This window comes from Papaver somniferum, unplaced genomic scaffold, assembly GCF_003573695.1.
Source record: "Papaver somniferum cultivar HN1 unplaced genomic scaffold, ASM357369v1 unplaced-scaffold_115, whole genome shotgun sequence".
NCBI lineage: Eukaryota > Viridiplantae > Streptophyta > Magnoliopsida > Ranunculales > Papaveraceae > Papaver > Papaver somniferum.
Window position 1 is genome coordinate 3,610,283 of NW_020620492.1, and position 19,144 is coordinate 3,629,426.

Here is a 19,144-nt window from a genome sequence, read left to right on the forward strand (position 1 = left end):
AGTAAATTTATTCAACTACAACCAGTCTTTCAGCTTTCAGTCAACAACAGCGGATGCGTGGTGGGCCCGTAACCCACAGGTCCCAGGATCGAAACCTGGCTGTAGAGACAGCATACTGGCAAAGTTAAAAGATACACGCCAAATGTCACAGAGTTGCTTAACAACCAAGATTAACAACATTAAGCAAAAACAACAAAACATCATATTGATTTCATTGGACCCCAAAGAAAATCCACTGCATCCAATGCACAGAGTTCGTCATTGAGTTAAGTGTCTATCCAAGAGGGTGGTATGCTCCAAATACAAAAGAATAGGGTGGTCAAATTACTGTTGGCATTGGTTTTAACACATACGGTAGAGTCAACACACCTGCACCATCTTACCGTCTGTTAGCGAAGCAAAGCTCTTCAAAGCTGCTTGTTTGGATATTAAACCAACAAACCCAGTGATTCCAACCGAGCAAAATTACATTACGGCTTCGGGACTGAAACCTAACACCTGAATTGGTGAAAGTTCACCGAACCGAGAATGCATTTCAGCTATCATATCGTCTATCGGTATATCCTTGTGCAACATCTTCCAGTTGACCTCATCGAGCACCCAAACACTCACAGTAACTTCCGTTCCTGTATATCTAACACTGGCATAACATACCCAGCCTTCAGACTCCCCGATACGACTATGAAAGATAAACTCATTACCATCAAACTCAGTATCAGGCAAATTGATCAAACTACATCGATGTCCGTCACTCTGATTGAGATTGTAAACTAACAATCTATCCTTTTCTTCAATCCAATATAAAACACCATTAACAATAACAACTTTATCGATATTACACGATCCCCACGCAACATTTTCATCACAGGAAACTTGAGAAGTTTTCCATACACCCAAATCAGAAGAATAAATATCAACATCAAATTTCTTCTTCAGCTCTTCAAAATCAGAGATACGTGCAACTTGCAGATGATGATGAATACTCGCAAAATAAGCCACTAACATCAAATCCTTTATCCAGTATGTGCGGTGGTGAAGGAAGTGCAACCCATTTCTGAGTCAGTGGATTACAAACATGATACCTACTCTCATAAAATAACCCAAATGATTGACAAAATACCAAACCATTACTAGAACCTAACAGGTTTAATCTATCACCTCTCTGATTTCTGAGGAACTCAAAAGAGAATCCATGACTAAATCTAGACATAAACTGTGAATGTGAATCGGGATATGCATTTCTAATATTGAAATCAATTTTACGAGAACTTCCGGAAGTAATTGTATGATAGTGTATCCATGGGAGAGATTTGTTATTAATTTGAAGCCATTTCATCATGAATTGAGGGTTTGAGAGGTTAGATAACCATACCTTCGAGACGCATTTGAATCTCCAAATCGAGTCCAAAGGAAGATAGCTACAGATCTCAATCAAGATATCATTTGTTAGTGATTTGCAAATCATACGATTTGAAGAAGAAGAAGAAACCATTGTCGATAATGACCGAAGAACCCTAGAAAAGTTTCATTGTGAGTCCTGCAGCTCTTTAGGTTTAGGGTAACCCTAACTATTACAGACCTGGAGCTTATAAAGCTCGACTCTTCGAAATACATCCAATAGCTAATGCCACCAGATGGCTAAATCTAACCCATCCATTACAATTGATAAAGGCACTCGCTAATAAGATAATTGCTACTAATAAGACTAATACTAAATACTGACACTGATCTGATAAAAAAAAAAAAAAAAAGACACTGAATGGGATAAGGGCCGCCATCTTCTCATCCGTGTAGCTTAATCACACGGAAACTCAGTTTCTGTGTAAGTTGAAGCACAAACGATTGAGATTTCCCACAAGGATAACCTAGGCCGAGACACCACACTATAAGCCATACCTACAAGGTATAACGATAGAGATTTCCCGTATCGGAAATCTAATAAAATGGAAGAGAAAAAACATAATCTGGCTTTTGAAAAGAGTTTTCTTTAGACTACTAGAACTTACAAACTAGAAACCCACATAAAACTGAGAAGTATTATCATTCAAAATCCTCTTCTGATAAATTACTACAGAAACTCACACGACTACAAACTAGAAACCACGTCAATTTTAAGCTACTATCATTTGAGAGGGAACTCCTAATTGACGTGGCATTTCAATCTCAGTAGTTAGTAACACTGAAGGCGTGCTAATGAAATACCCAACTTCGGGTAATGAGTCAATGGACCATTCTTTCCATCGGGTGGATACTGAGAACACCCTGCTCAACAAACAAAAGATGAAATTTGTGTAAGGAGATGAAAGGAAAGCCCAAAAACAAAGGAAAGGAAAGAGTAAATAACAATATTTAACAACTAAGGTGTACAAACTGACCTGTCTAAGAAGGACGTGTCTAACAGCTCTGTCAAATCATGTATCCATCCTTGAACTTCATTGACTTAGAATAACCTATTAAACCATTACAAACTTGAAGTTAATATCATACCAAACAGACCATAGGGAAAATACTGGTATATACGCAACAATAGCAGTGTATTGTACATCGCAACCTTTGGCACCACTTTCCATGGCGAACACAGCAGGCCCTATTCATAGAGATTTCATTAATTAGCGGTATATAATGAGTCAATGAGCTTTTATGATTCGCAATGATTCACAAATCAGACATCTCAATATGAATATATAAAAAGTAGTAGCAACTCAGACAGCACATAATCAATAAAGCCCAAACAAACTACTAGCATACAACTCCCAAAATACAGATTCAACAACTCGGTTTGACAAAATGTACGCATGAATCAGAAACCTCCAAAGCAATGCAAGGTTTGCACTTAAGGAGCCTAACGAACTCCAAAGCATGTTGCAAACTACTCTAATAGATGAAAATGAAAAAAAAAAAAAAAAAAAAGTAAGCGCAGATATGAGGGCATGAGGCTACCCAAGCTTACAAACATGAAATTATCTTGGAAAAGTATAACTCATTTAGTCATACATAACCATAACAAAGGAAATATAACGCGCAGATAAAAAAAAGAAGTAAAACTAAAAAATAGAGGTTTTGTTAGTAGGAATGGAGAGAATGATCATTTTTTTGCCATCATTCCAGCGATCAAACCAATAAGGAGATTACCGAGTCATCAACTCATACCCTCCACTATCAAACTAATAACTGAAAAAGAACTAACAAAACTGAGATAAGACAACAACGAATAAACAATGAAGATATCCAGGGCATCAAATCTCCAAGGTGTTAACATCAATGAAATACTCAGATGCAAATTACCCATTTAGAAATAATATTTCCTCATTTTCCCTTGAAACTCAACAGAAAGAGAACACTGAACAAACTAAATGTTTCATTCAAATGAAAGACAACAATAAAAATTAAAAAGTAAACAAAGTATGGAGAGAATGATCAGCTAGAGCTAATACATTTATGCCATCATTTCGACGATCAAACCAATAGGGAAATAACCTAATTATCACCTCATTCTCTCCAAAAGGAAAACAATAACGAAAAAACAGAAAAGAGATCTATTCAGGGCTTCAGAACTCCAAGGTGTTAACATCAATGAACATTCAGACACAAACTACCCATTTATTTCAGACACAAACTACCCATTTACAATTTCCTCGTATGCCCTTGAATTCAATAGTTTAACAAACCTCAATTACCATTCAAAATAGACTAGCCGCACGATTCTTAAAGCGTTAAGAACGTAAAACTTAATAACAAGTTGGGTGTACAAACTAACCTGTCTAAGGAGGACGTGTCTAACAGCTGAGCCAATGTACTCGTTAACAGGCTGACCAGAAGAAATCATGTACCCATCCTTCAACTTCATTGACTTTGCACGAGCTGCACTAAGCTCTCATAAAAACCTGTTTAACCATTACAAACTTGAAGTTAGTATCATATCAAACAGACCAGAGGGGAAAATCTGGTATATATGCAACAGGGTCCCCATTCCAACATGATTTTCACCTTGATACCAAGAAAAAAAGTGGTAAAACAGAAAAATAGACATTTTTTTAGTAAGATAAGAAGGGAGAGAATGACCAGCTAGAGCTAATACATATCATTCTGGCGATCAAAACAGTAGGAAAACATATAACCATGAAGGAAACTAGCGAAACTGAGAAAAAAATAACGAACAAACAAAGAAGAGATGCAGGGCATCAGATCTCCAAGGTGTTAACATCAATGAAATTTTCAGATGCAAATTACCCATTTACAAATAAATTTTACCCATTTGCTCTTGAAATTCAACAGTAAGAAAACACAGAACAAACTAAATGTTTAGTACAAATGAAGACAACATTAAATTAGAAAGTAGAGAAAGTACGGAGAGAATGACCAGCTAGAGCTAATACACTTATGCCATCATTTCGACGATCAAACCAATAGGGAAATAACCTAATCATCACCTCATTCTCTCCAATATATATAACCAAAAGAAACCAAACAATAACAAAAAAAAAACAGAGAAGAGATTTATTCAGGGTATCTGTTCTCCAAGGTGTTAAACATGAATGAATATTCGGACGCATATCACCCATTTACAAATGAAGTTTCCACATATGTCCTTGACATTCAACAGTTAAAACAAACCACGATTACCATTCAACCTTTACTACCGCAGGGTTCTTGATGTACTAAGAAAGTAAGAGTAAATAGCAACTTAGGTGTACATACTGACCTGTCTAGAAGACATGTCTAACAGCCTGACTAGAAGAAATCATGTACTCGTCCTTGAACTCCATTGTCTTTGCACGAAATTCCCTAAGCTTTCCACTCACAATTAACAACCTGTTTAACCATTACAACAGAAATTTGATACCATATCAAACAGTCCAGTGGTAAAAGACTGGCGTATATGCAACAATAGCAGTAGATTTTACATCACAACCGTCCGCACCACTTTCCATGACGAATCTCAAAACACCATAGTAGGCCCTAAGCAAAGAAATTCCATTAGGCACATACTATATATCCTGACAAATACAAGACAAAATGTGAAACCACAATCAAGTGAAACAAGACGATACCAATTACGCCCGGTTACTTCATAACAAGTCCAATTTATGATAACATGATAATAATACAAACATACATGAATACACACCTACGAACAGCAAGCCCACCAAGAAGCTTGTATCTGAGAGACTCAGATTGAGCAATAGCACATGATGACATAAAGCTCTGTTGTTAACTTAGACCTCTTCTGTACTACAGAAGTCAATTCTCTAATCCTCCTTCCCTTTTCATCTACACATTCAAAACCAAACTTATCAAATCCCTAATTTCAGATCTATATCAAAACATAACAGTTTATAAGAGTAATAGAGTTTCGGTTTTATACCTAGGGCATTTTGAGTACGACTGTACGATTAACCATCTTCAGCAAGTCCTCTTGTCAATACTTCGTTAAGCTCAGCAAAGAACACTCCATCAGAAACGAACTGTAATCATAATTAAAAAAAAATTGATTTAAACATTTAAAAACTCACAAAAAAAAAAAAGATTATAAACAGGGATTAAAGGAGGATTTACCTTCTGTTTTTTGCTTGCCATTATTTGTTATAGATTAGGAAAATGAATCAAAACTTTGTTTTCCTTTTTTGTAAAACCTAGTTTAATTTGTCCGTGGAGAGGAGAGAAGAAGGTTTGGAGTGAAATGGTTTGGATTTAAGGGAGTGAACGCCTGAGATTGATGCTAACTGACATTGGAATGGGCTTTGGCCCACGGATAGAAGGTTGGTAGGTTTAGCCCTTGGGAAAATTAATAATGAAAACTATAGGAGACCCATTTTTCCAATTTCTTCCAATGTGAAACCCACATCCAGAAATTTAAAGGCGCGCAGTTTTCAGAAAAAAATTATTCCCCGACCCAAAATTATTGAAATTATACTTTTCTTCTTTCTTTTTCTTCTCTCTTTCTCCTCCATCTCCAAATCCGATCTGATTTAATAAAAATCTGAAATTTCTTCAATGAAAACAAGTTTTAGCTGTAGATCTATGATTATCAAACCTTGTTTTACAAACCCATTTAAGAATTTTCTCTAAAAAAACATAAACATGGTGGTTTTAGCCTAATTTGGATTACCCTCTGTGGATGAAGATGGAGAAAAAAGAATCGCTACCAGTACGGTATATTTGAAGCTAATATCAAATGTCTTGATGGCAATACAGACGGTTTGAGTTTCAATCTTTACTTATATTCATTAGAAGGTTATAAATCACAAGATACGATTCATTTTGAGTTCTTAGGGAATAATAAGGGGATTGTACAGACTAATTATATGACTGTTGGTACTGCGAATAATGGTGAACAGATTCATGAGTTTGGGTTTGATTGAAGTGACAGGTTTCATGACTATGAAATTAAATGGAAAAAGGAACAAATTCATGAGTTGGTGTCTTCAAATTCATAGGAATCACAGGGATCAGATATACAGTCCTGTCAAGAAAAAGCGATTAAATATTCTCCAGTAAGCACAAAAGAAAGATAAGATTGCATCTAATTTTCTTTGCTTTATCATCAACATATTCTTCCTTTTTCATTTGATTTGGAATGAAATTTCTCAGCTCCAAGTATCGTCAAAATTCGTTTTCTCGCCCCATCTATGAGAAATGTGATTATCTCCGTACCAAATTTTAGTGGGAAGGTATGAACACTATATGATTCTGAGGTATGTATGGGGTTGTTAAGAAAAGAGACCAATCCATCTACAATTTTGTTGATTCAATAGTTTGTTAGTAGTATGAATTAGCACCTACTTGTAAGACATTGTTTTTTGTTTTAATTAAGAGTTTCCAGTGTATATCTGCTAAGGAACAACAATTGGGTGTCCAAAACAGCTCTAGTGTGAGTGAAGGCTTGTTTGCCAGACACACACCAGTTGTTCGATAAAATGACTTCTTCAGAAATTAGTCAATGGTGGTGTTGATGTTAGTTTCAATGGGTTATGCATTTAAAAGAAAATGGAGCTAAAAACATGTTGCATTGGCAAGGCAAAGGAGATGGAAGTGCAAATGGGTTTGGTGTGCGTGGGACGTGCGTTAAAAAGAAAATGGAGGTGTGAGTAGTGATGCATAACAGGTTATGCATCTACAAATTTGTTGCATAACTTGTTATGCATTCTCGATATTGGTTGCATAACACGTTATGCCGGGTTTTTTTTTGGATAACTTGTTATGCAGTTCAAAAAACGGTTGCATAACACGTTATGCAGCTACTTTTTTCTTAGTATTGAAACCAACAAAAAATAAGGTTGCATAACTTATCATGCATCTACGATAATATCTGCATTACATGTTATGCAGTCACGAAAATAAATGCATAACCTGTTATGCATCCAAAAATATGGCTGCAAAATGGATCGGAAAAATTGTTGCACAATATTTTATGCATCGAGAAAATAGATGCATAACCTGTTATGCATCCGAAAATATGGCTGCATAATGCATTATGCATTAATTTTTTATGTACACACTAAAATCAACCAAAACAATGGCTACATAACTTGTTATAGATGCATAATTTGTTATGTAGTCGAGAAAATGGTTGCGTAATTCGTTATGCATCTTTTTTGGTGGATGCATAATAGTTATGTATCAAGTTTTCGAAAATTTTGCCTAAAATGATGATCACCTCCGATTTTTTCGTGAAAAACAAAAATTTGATATTCTTGTTTATACTCGTTGCGTAACTCTCTTAAAAAGATTTCTAACGATATAAAATTGGAAAAATTCCAAGGTGCGGATTTTTAGATATGTTATATCCAAGTTGCGTTGCCAATTATACCCCTGAAAAATTAGGTTGCATAACGAATTATGCCTGAAAAAATAGTATGCATAACGAGTTATGTACTGATTCTTAATAATATCAGATAATTTTGGGTGTCACATTACCCAAAATTAATTGTGGGCCTGGCAATGAGAATATTATTTATTTTGGGTCTCCCATAATTTCCCCAAATTAATATTCTGGTTCTTAGGCCCAAGATTATTTTTTGTTTCCGTAACACCCATAATTATATAAAATTTTGAACACGACTGCATGACGGGTTATGCATCCTAATTTTTCGGGGGTATAATTGGCAACGTAACTTGGATATTACATATATTTAAAAAACCGCGCCTTGGAATTTTACAAATTTTATATTCTTGGAAATCTTTTAAAGATATCTACACAACGAGTACAAACAACAATATGAAATTTTTGTTTTTTCATGAAAAAATCGGAGGTGATCATCAATTTATGGATTTTTTTTTTTGAAAGTTGATACATAGCCATTATGCAGCCACCAAAAAAGATGCATAACACATTATACAGATACAACAAAAAGATGCATAAAATGTTATGCAACCATATTTGGGTTCATGCATTTACTAATTTAGTTATGCAACCACTAAAACGATATATACGCCTATAAAAATAACATCGCAAAAATTAAAAGATGCATAACTAATTATGCAATAATTTTCTCGATATATAACAAGTTATGCATCCATTGTTTTGGTTAATTTTAGTGCTTACAAAAAAAAGTTAATACATAATGCGTTATGCAGCCTTATTGTTGATGCATATTAAGTTATGCATCAATTTTTTTCTTCAGTTCTTACAAAAAAAGTGGTTGCATAATGCTTTATTCATCCATTTTCAGACTGCATAACATGTTATGCAGATATTATTTTAGGTGCATGACAAGTTCTGCAGTCTTTGTTTTTATTGGTTTCAATAGTAACAAAAAAGTTGATACATAATACATTATGCAACCATTTTTTTTTGGATGCATAACAGGTCATGCATTGATTTTCTTAAATGCATAAAGAATTATGCAGAATTTTTTTATTTCAATGATAACATAAAGTGATTTCATTTTCTCTACGTTATGCGAACATTTTTATAGATGCATGACACATTATTGTAGATGCATGACAAGTTATGCGTTCAGTTTTTTGGTTGATTTAAGTTCTTATAAAAAGATGTGATGCATGACGTGTTATGCAACCATTTTCTCGATTGCATAACAGGTTATGCAGCCATCTTTGAAGCTACATAACATATTATGCCAATACACAACCATAACAAAACATCATTTACAACAATACTGCATTAATAAAAATGTCCTGAAACAGTAAGAACTACTAGTAAGGCCCATATTTTTATGGTTAACCAAAAGAATATCACTAAGAAATTACAGTAGTATCATTTCTATATAGTTAACCAAAAAATTTATAAACGTAATACCGTAATGTCAAATTGGAACACAGAACCTTTATAACAATACCGCTTCCATATAGTCTTAATTAGTCTTAATAATAAAAGAAACTTTGCTATAAGAAAAGTACAAGTTGAACTGAAAGTTTCTAATAATTTTTGACGCAAACATGAACTACCTACATAGACTGATTTAACTAAAATAAGATGAAAAATATTTCACAAACAAAAGAAACGTGACCGCAAAAAAAATAAAAATAAAAAAAAATAATCAAGAAAATTAAACTAGCACATACCCAATTAAAAGCACCTCACAAGTATGACCTTGTTTTCACCAAAAGTTCTGAGGATTGGAATAAAAGGTCGTAAATATTATACCTTAGCAACAAACTTCAGTTACAAAGAAGAAAGAAACTACCTTGGACGTTAGATGGTTCGTCCCAGCTTGAACTACGCTAATTGTAGACTGAGCAGCCAATGCCGCAACCAATGATAACCTCAATATTGCTTAAGAAGGCCTACCGAATTTATGGCAAGCAAGTATAGCTAGTTCTGAGCAGAGCAACGCCTCTCCAAAATACCCCTTGAAATCTAGTATGAAACAACAAATTTTTTTTTGAAGACCTGTAATTTCTTCGGCTAACAATTTCTCTTCGGCTTCATTTCTGTCTCCAACCATTTTTTTTTCTTTGTTGGTTCTCTGAGATGTAAACGATGGTGATGGTGATTGAAAACTGGGAGTGAAGATCGAAGATCAATTTGCTCTGCGATCTTTAGAAGTTAGTCTAGGAATAAAACAAAAACGAAAAGAGAATTTCAACAATTATGGGTCTCGGAGAAATTTTCAATGAAAAAATGGGGCGCGCGTTTAGTTCTACGCCCGTGGGTTTCACGGTGGAAAGAAGTGAAAAATGGGTCTGGTGGTAGTTCTCATTTAGCCCTTTAGTTCGAACGATTTTCTGGGGACCAGCCTTTTTTTAAGGGACCATTGTTTTATTAGGCCACCTTCCCTATACTTATAAGGGTGTCCTAAAGATAGAAAAACACACATTTACCCTTTACTCTAATTTAAATTAAAACTAACCTAATAACTATATAAATCTAATCATATATATATATATATATGTCTCATTAATCAAAATCAAAAATAAAAACACAAGAAATCTTTTGTTTTTGAGGAAAAACTTCTTTTCTTCTTCTCTCTTTCCTTGAAGTTCCTTGTTCACTTGAAAAAGCCATCACTTTTGATTCGTTTTTGATTGAGAAAATTGATCAGAAATCATCAAAATATGGTTTAAGTGGAAATTACAGTGGCATGTTCGGTTAGGAATTGTTTAGAAAAACCTAGTTCGTTAACCGAACATTCTGAAACCAAGAACACGAAGAACACTTCGGTATCACGAATTATTTTTTTTCGCAACCGAACTACGAGTTCGTTTGGTTCGCAAAAAAATAAATAACCGAACTCCTCTTTGAAAACCAATATATTGTGTTCGGTTGGTTAGGTCAATTGGAAAATTTTGTCCTTTAACCGAACATTTGTATTGGAACAAAAAATGTGTAGCGCCCCCTAAGCTAGCAGCTGACTAATCCAAGAGATCAATTAAATAAGAGGCACTAAAAATCTAAATCATTTACTTAAACGAGCAATTAAGAAATCTGCTACCAAACTTAACCCAAAACTAACCCTGCTCAGAAATATATATAGACAAGAACTCCTCTCAAATGATACATATACAATAGTCATTTGGTTTGCAAATAGAATATACACATAATAAACATAGCAAAAATTAACTAATGAACGGAGTCAATTCTTCGGAGCTTTCGCTGCACAACTCTGATATGCCTCTGAAACTGAAAGTGGGAAATGGTGAGCATATCATCCCTAAAAGGGGTTCCCTACAGGAATAACATTTAGCTATAAAGAAATCATGAGCAAGATTTTGGAAAACAATTCATGTTTTCCCAAACATCAAAGTGACTAAGTCACTGGAAATGCACAAACAATGTATATGGACAAACTCCTTCTTCAAACAATGTATATTAGTGATGCCGGGTTTTCCCACACCTACATAGCTATATTGATGCCGGGTTGTTCCACACCTAATAAGCATAAAAGATGAATTTATGTAGATATAAATTAAGGAGCGTATCATATATACCACACGTGGAAATTCTCATTTCCCATAAAATTCATATTGACAACAAAACATTACAGGTCATTTCCAATTCATGGAAAGATTTAAAGAATCAACAGAACAATCATAATACAAACTAAACAATGCATGAAATGCACAAACTGACAATGCATGAGTTTGTTAAACATAAACTTTTGTAAAAGAAACAACAATGGTTTCAAAAGAGTTAAAAGTATTCCCATCTCTTTTGATGACGAACCACGCCTACCTCGAGATCCACGATCCACTGGTTCGTCCTTTGAATCGATCGTTGTTAATAGAGTCTAATAGCGTTGAAGAACTTGAGGGTCCTTACAAAATGTTGAGTTCGGCTGGTTCGCAAAAAATATTTTGCTAAACGAACTCTTCTTTAAAAATAAATATGTTGAGTTCGGTTGGTTCGCAAAAAAAAATAATTGGTAACCGAACGCTACTATGCAAACACATATGCTGATCAGTTCGGTTTATTTGAGAATTTTTTCTCCTAACTGAATTTCACTCTGAAATTGAGTTCGTTTAGTTGAAAATTAATATTAAAAAACCGAACATTACCCTGTATACTCTAGAATAAAAGTTCGGTTACCTGTCCCGGAACCTGTTCGCCGAACTCATCAAAACCTCTATTAAAAGCGAGTTCGGCTACCTGCGTCTTAGGAAAAATTATCCAAAACTACACTTCTAAATAAGTTCGGCTACCTGTTCTTCAGATCTTGTAGCCGAACTTGTTTGACCTAGCCAAAATCTACTTAAAATATTTCAATTTTAAGAAAGTTTAGGAGAATTCAAAAAAAATTAACGAATACTCTAGGAGATAAAGGTTGACTCGGAGGAACCATCATCACTCGAATCACTCAATTCACATTTATCAATCTCAAAAAAAACAAGTGTCTTTTTTCCATCTTCTTGTTCTACTTTACTCTTTCAATAATTCGTGATCTTTAATTTAACCTCGCTAATCATTCAAATAATCAGACACTAACTAATCATTATATAAATTTAATTATAAAGGGTGCTTTTGGTATTAACATAATATTTGGATAAGAGATAACTTAGTTTTACTTCAAAATCGAAATAAAACCATGATCCCCAAAAAATCATGGTCCCCAAAAAATCGTTCTTTATTTTAGGCCTCCCAAGATTTTGCAAGGTTGAAATAACATGGACTAGTCAAGCAACACATGGGCCGGTACGGTCCAGGTTTCTTATAAACCCGGTACCTGTACCTACTATTGACCGGTACCTCATTTGAGTACATGAACCTGTATTTGAATTTGTACATGTAAGACATGTACCAGGTTTTTACCTATTACAATCATAATTACGTAATTAAAATAGCAGTTAACAAAATATGTAATTCCATAGTCCAGTTAAAAAAAACAATTTTAATTACGCAATTTTAACAACAATTTTAATTAAGAGTAATAAGTGAAGTACAGGTCACTGCAATTTTATTAATTTACAATCATAATCACGTTCATGTTGGACTACGGAAATTAATAACACAATTTCGTGCAGCGGGCGCATTGCGCATTCCGATACCTCACGATTACTTCACTTATTACTCTTTATTATGATTGTAAATTAATAGCGTAGACTAGTCAAGCCGCATACGCATTGCGCCCGCCGCTCCATACCAGAACATAGACATACAGCATTTATCATTGGTTCGTTTTCTTTTGATTTCAGACATTAAACTTCGATAAAAATAATATATCTAAGTACAAACTTATAGACAATGCGAGTACGTAATCTTTTTTTTTTTTTTTTAGAAGAATGTATCTTATTAAGATTATGTTACAATGGTATGTGGTACCAACAGAGTCATGGAAAATAATTTGACAAATAAAAACCGAGATTACCTGGTCACAAATTTTGATTGAAAAATTTCTCGTTTGAGTTCCATCTTCCGCATGATTGGCCAAGGCATCTGCTACTTGATTTTCTTCTTTGTAGTTGTGTCGGATAGCAGCCTGCAAAATCTTTCGTACTCTATTCTTTATTTCCTCCATCATCCCGGAGATGGGGAAGTAGGGGATATGATGAAGCGCAGAAGGTTCTTTGAATCCGTCTCGAAGAGAACTTTTGGCCATTACGTTTCTGTTGTTATCCTCGATGCCAAAAGCAAAGGTCACGTTTCTGTAGTTACAGAAGTCGTAATTCGTAATTCCTAAAGGTTGAGCTAAAGCCATTATAATTTGTATTAATCTTAATCAATTTCTTATTCGGGGGTGGACCATATTACAGAGATTGTGGAGATTTTCTTGGTGCTTCTTGAGTGGTTAAAAATTGGTGAATCTCCTTGTAGCACCAGAAGTGAGGATTCTGGTGCTTCAGAATATTTTTGTGTTTTTTTAGCCCAAGCTAAGATTTTTTATGATGTTATTTTCTTTTGGCGGTATATTAGTTTATTCCTAGCCAACCATAAGGTCCAAAATAGAAAACAGAAAGAGGACAAATATTGGTGTTGATTGTTGTAGGAGTTAGGAAATGGTTGTTTGAGGTGTTAAAGCAAATGTGGGGGTATAGATGGGGTTTGGTGTGGTAGAGATCTGGGTGAGTAAGGTGTTTCAATATTTAGTCGTAATTGGGAAGTGCATTAGCACGTGAATCGCTGATTCCGGACCAGCGTTGCATTTGGGACAAATGTCAAAGTTGGTCAGATGGATGTGATGTAAGAGAGATGGTTGGTATACCTTCATTGGTTGCTTCCACAAGAAAATATGAATTATTGGTAGACAAGGTAAAGTCCACATGAATTTGGTAGGTGGGACGTGGGTTTGAGTAAGTTGACCATGGGTTAGACATTTGTATCCCAATGATGTAGTGTATTTTCTAGATTTTGAGTATGGACAGATAATTTTGTCATGGGGTCTATCTTGGAGAAGGTGTATGTTTATGATTTTTTGAGCTACGATATTGGAGAGGGTGTTTAATTTTTCCTAGATCCAGTTATGAGAGATCAGATCAATGATGTCATCTACCTTCCGGATAGGGTGACATTATGCTGGGTCCAGGTTTGAGGAGTATGGAATCCAATTGGCTTCTATTGGTGTTGATAACCCATTTACAATATTATGATATACCAATTTTTGCATGGTAAGAATGATGGATGCCAATTGTCTCCATTTTGAGCGCTGAAGGAAGATGGTATGGTAACAATGCCTTATAGAATTGGTTGTTGATCGAGATATTTTTCACTGAAAAGGCTTCCACAAATAAGGTTAGGTTATTCATGCAAGATAAAAATTATTTTCTTTAAAAGCGCCTTGTTATGATCACAGTTTTCTACTTCCTAGCCCTCTTTCGCATATTGGTTTTGTTACTTTATCCCAACCAATAGGATGAAGATTTTTATCTGATGAATCATGTCCCTAGAAAAAATTCCTAGTGATACGAACTTTTTGTTTTGTGGATATTGATGGTAGATTTTTTGTTTACGTAAGGTGGTTTGAGGTAGGGGTTAGGGAGGTTGTAATGAGGACGAATCTTCCAGCTTGATTTAGACAATTGTTCATCCACCCTTTAAATTTTTGAGCTAATCTTTGAAGGAGATATGCAAAAGTGTGATCAAATGATCTTCGTTTCTTGAATTGGACTCCTAGATAGTTGTCGGCATACGAAGAATTTCCGGAAATTACTTACCTTGATCGGGTCCTGATACGGGACGTATTTGAAGCCTTTTCTTATGTAAGTCTTGTTAGTTAGCGAAGGTCCATTGTTTAGTCTTCTAATCTGTTTTGTTAAGATTTACATTAAGTTTGTGATGTGTTTTCAAGTTGTTGTAATAATAGTGGTAAAAATGGGTTCTTTTCAGACTTGTGAAGGGAATAAAATTTTTTAGATTTAAATAAAACTTAGGAATGTAGCAAAATTAAATAGCAAAGAGATGTGAAATTTTATGGAGAAATAGGGGTTAAGATTCCACCATTCAACAATACTTATGTGATCTAATAATTTTTTCCTATGCAATTTAAATAATTGGTTTGATTATAAATTATTGCCAAAAGCAGATTTCCAAAATATCAAATGTTAGTCACAAGTATAATGCATCAAGAGTCTAAAACTAAGCATGCATTATCAAGGAAAAACACAGTTGATTAATAAAAACCATTTAATTCATTTTTATCAATGCAATTAATCACATAAAAATATTGCATAAATTAATAAAACAGAGATTACCACATAATTCTTGTGAGAATGGCTTCCTCCGTCACCCCTGAGATTGGGTTTAGCTACTCATGATGAAAACCTCTCAAAATATTTCATTGATGCTCAAAAGTGTTTTACAATGAAGAGAAAGACAAGAAAATGGTATAAAACAGGATTCTGCGACGCACAAAAGTCGTCCAGAATGAACGATAATGAATTAGTGTTGTTGGCACTATGACACGGTCGCGAAAAGGAGTTGGGAATTGTCGCAAATAAGCGACGGTTTCCAACGACTTTCCTACGAGGTCTAAAGTTCTTCGTGTTCTTGAGTTTCTGCAGCAGCAGAAACTTTTCCTGCAGCTTCTTTTTCTTCGATTCTACAGCTCTATCTCTCTCCCAAACTCTCCTAAAACTTGCTAGCCTCCCCTGCTCGACACCAGGAACCTATTTATACTCAACAGGTCGACCAAATCTTTGTAATAACTCCAAGATAATCCGGAAGTGAAGAGAATATTTTCGATATATTTTTTTTTATTTCTCTGACTTGTTACGGGACTTGTTTCCTGGTTTATCTCTTTTACGCGTCTTCTCTGAGTTGTAGAAATTGTTTCCAACCAATAGGGTCGACTCATGCACGTATCTTCCATCCAAAAATTCCGAGAATAGAACACTTTCCCTGTTTTGAGAATATCTTCTCTGTTTTGCATCCCACGATTATCCATCCCAAATAACTCTATTCGAACACCCATACCATCCATGTTAGGCTATAACAGGTCCAGCACAATGAAAACTAGCCCTTGAATATCCTTAAATCACGTCCAAAATCCGCTTCCAAAATTACGCAGGTGAAGAAAAACTTTTCCCGCCAAAACTTGGTTCAAATGGGGAAGAAACTGGTAGCCCCCTATCCAGAGTAGGGTTGCGAATAACAGCTGCCTTGGGGGTGACCTGGGGGTGCCCCTTAGTAATTAGGTTACCCCTTATCCAAAAGCGAGAGTCCGAATAACACTTGTCCTCCGGGTGCTTTGGACAACTTTTCAAGCCGAATTTTCCAAAAATGTTTATTTCTTAACAATACATAAAAACACAATATTAGTACAAAAAATAGAGTTCCAACAATACGGACATTGAGGACAAATTAGACACAAAAATGTGTCTATCAAATACCCCCAAACTTATTATTTGCTAGTCCTCGACCAAATCTAATCTAGAAAATAAAATGACTACACTTAGCACGTGCAGCAAGCCGTTAAACCACTAGGTGGCCCTAGTGGCGGAGTGTTGTCTCTGGAGGGTTTACCAGAGGTGTACCCACAAAACCTTTATACTCCAAACCCTAGTTATCTATGAAGAACCTTGGAAGGTACTAAAAAAATCTCCTTGGTTGGCATACAATCATTAACTATAGGAGGAAGTACCCTGATGCGAAATTCCAATTGTTGTACACGAGTTTGCACTCAAGCATGCTAAAATTCATATAAAGTGACAGATCTCTACTCAGGTAGTTTCTGGACATCATAAATCGGAGTCAACCAATCACATGGATAGATTAAGAAGATGGATGTAGAGAAAAACGTAGATGAAGTTAACTAAGGTGAACCTATCCTAATGGACTGAGATACTGGTCTGGACTAATATCAACACACTTGCATATACAAGGGAACCAGTGGTCGATAATCCTAGCTCTAGGTCAATCCAACTTGCATATTCCAGTGGTTGACTTTATTGAATTTATTCCGGTTGGTCTGATGGTCTGGTCTCAAATTTTTTTTATTTTTTTTTGGTATCTCAGTCACTTTATTTCACCCTAGTAATAGTAAAAAGATAAAAAGAAAAAGAAGTGATCAGGATTCTTTCGATGTTTCCATCACGAGATATGGCGAAACTACCATGTTTAATTCTAACACCTGAGCTCTGTGCTTTTATGAATAGACTCTTCTAGATGTTTCCATCTAATCAGATTGGTTTCTCAACTCCTATAACCAAGATGTTCCCATCCACTTAGATTGGTTAGTGACAACCTTAATTGGCATAAATTTCTAGGCTCTGGAGTTTATTTATTGCAACTAAAAACTAACAAAAAGTTTCTTCCCCACCCCCAAACTTAAATCTAACATTGTCCTCAATGTTTCTAATTAAAGAGAAGTACCAAAAGTAAAATAACACGAAGAGAAGTTGGAAAGATAGTACCTGGGTGAAGAAAATCAAAAACTAATATACAACATACAATTGCCTCGATGGTCAATCAAGGGTAAACATGGTCCTCCAGAGGGACCTCCTCAACATCACCTGTAGGAAAAGGCTCTAAAAAGGGTTTCAATATCTGACCGTTAACCTTCGAAGAACTACTACCATCCGGTGTCTCGATCTCAACATCTCCATGAGGAAAAACAGTGCGAACAATAAAAGGACCCGTCAACCGAGAACGTAACTTCCTAGGGAAAAGATGCAAGAGGGTATCGTACAGAAGAACTTTTTGACCTGGATAAAATGACTTTCGTAAAATGTTTCTATCATGCACAATTTTCATTTTGTTCTTATACTCCTTCGCACTATCGTAAGCATCTATACGAATCTCGTCCAACTTATTGAGATGGAGTTTCCTATGGGCTCCTGCCTTGTCAAGTGAAAATTTAGCTTCTTAACAGCCCAATAAGCTCTATGTTCTAACTCAACAGGTAAGTTACATGCCTTGCCATAAACAAGCCGATAAGGTGACATTCCAATGGGGGTCTCAAACGCAGTACGGTAAGCCCATAAGGCATCAGTAAGCCTAGACGACCAGTCTTTCCGATTAGGATTAACTGTTTTCTCTAAAATACGTTTTATCTCACTATTGGAAACCTCTACCTGACCACTATTCTGTGGATGATACGGGGTAGATACCTTATGTGTAATACCATATTTCTTCATCAGAAGCCTAAAAGGCCCATTACAAAAGTGCGACCCTCCATCACTAATTATAGCTCGCGGTGTACCAAAACGTGTAAGTATATTATTTTTCAAGAACTCAATCACAACCCTATGGTCATTGGTTTTACACGCAACCGCCTCAATCCACTTAGAGACATAGTCTACGGCGACAAGGATGTATAGGTTACCAAAAGAATTAGGAAACGTACCCATAAAGTCAATACCCCACACATCAAAGACCTCAACAATTAAAATAGGGTTCGAGGGCATCATGTTCCTACGAGAAATGGTTCCTAATTTCTGGCATCATTCGCAAGTAACGAAGTAACTGTGGGAGTCTTTAAACAATGAAGGCCAATAGAATCCACACTGCAATATCTTAGCAGCAGATTTATTAGCACTAAAGTGACCCCCACAAGCATGATCATGACAAAAGGAAATAATACTGGACTGGTCACTCTCAGGTATACATCTCCTAATAATCTGGTCTGGACAATACTTAAATAAATAAGGATCATCCCAAAAGAAGTGCTTAACCTCAGCTAAAATTCTAGAACGATCTTGTTTACCCCAATGTTGGGGCATTCGACCAGCAACAAGATAGTTCACTATATTCGCATACCAAGGTAATTGGGTAACAAAGAACAATTTTTCATCAGGAAATCTATCCCTTATA

General features: G+C 35.4%; 1 long non-coding RNA gene, 5 other non-coding genes and 1 pseudogene across 10 annotated transcripts; all 7 read right to left on the reverse strand.

Annotated features, from left to right (window-relative positions):
• Nucleotides 1–968: 968 nt before the first annotated feature.
• On the reverse strand, nt 969–6,627 carry LOC113329150. Of its 5 annotated transcripts, none has more exons than XR_003349736.1 (9): nt 5,557–6,627; nt 5,366–5,465; nt 5,129–5,271; nt 4,905–4,959; nt 4,703–4,812; nt 3,758–3,884; nt 2,552–2,587; nt 2,376–2,450; nt 969–2,262 (listed from the first exon to the last, which is right to left on the reverse strand). It is a non-coding gene; the product is annotated as an uncharacterized LOC113329150 (long non-coding RNA). The 5 variants fall into 5 exon arrangements; XR_003349738.1 differs by having other exon boundaries at nt 2,544–2,587; XR_003349737.1 differs by lacking the exon at nt 2,552–2,587 and having other exon boundaries at nt 1,011–1,082; nt 1,373–2,262.
• LOC113329335 lies at nt 3,229–3,319 on the reverse strand. Its single transcript, XR_003349839.1, has one exon. It is a non-coding gene; the product is annotated as a small nucleolar RNA Z101 (small nucleolar RNA).
• On the reverse strand, nt 3,412–3,495 carry LOC113329339. Its single transcript, XR_003349842.1, has one exon. It is a non-coding gene; the product is annotated as a small nucleolar RNA Z102/R77 (small nucleolar RNA).
• LOC113329338 lies at nt 3,541–3,648 on the reverse strand (annotated as a pseudogene).
• On the reverse strand, nt 4,174–4,264 carry LOC113329336. Its single transcript, XR_003349840.1, has one exon. It is a non-coding gene; the product is annotated as a small nucleolar RNA Z101 (small nucleolar RNA).
• Nucleotides 4,354–4,437, reverse strand: LOC113329340. The gene has a single exon (XR_003349843.1). It is a non-coding gene; the product is annotated as a small nucleolar RNA Z102/R77 (small nucleolar RNA).
• LOC113329337 lies at nt 4,502–4,592 on the reverse strand. Its single transcript, XR_003349841.1, has one exon. It is a non-coding gene; the product is annotated as a small nucleolar RNA Z101 (small nucleolar RNA).
• Nucleotides 6,628–19,144: the final 12,517 nt, after the last annotated feature.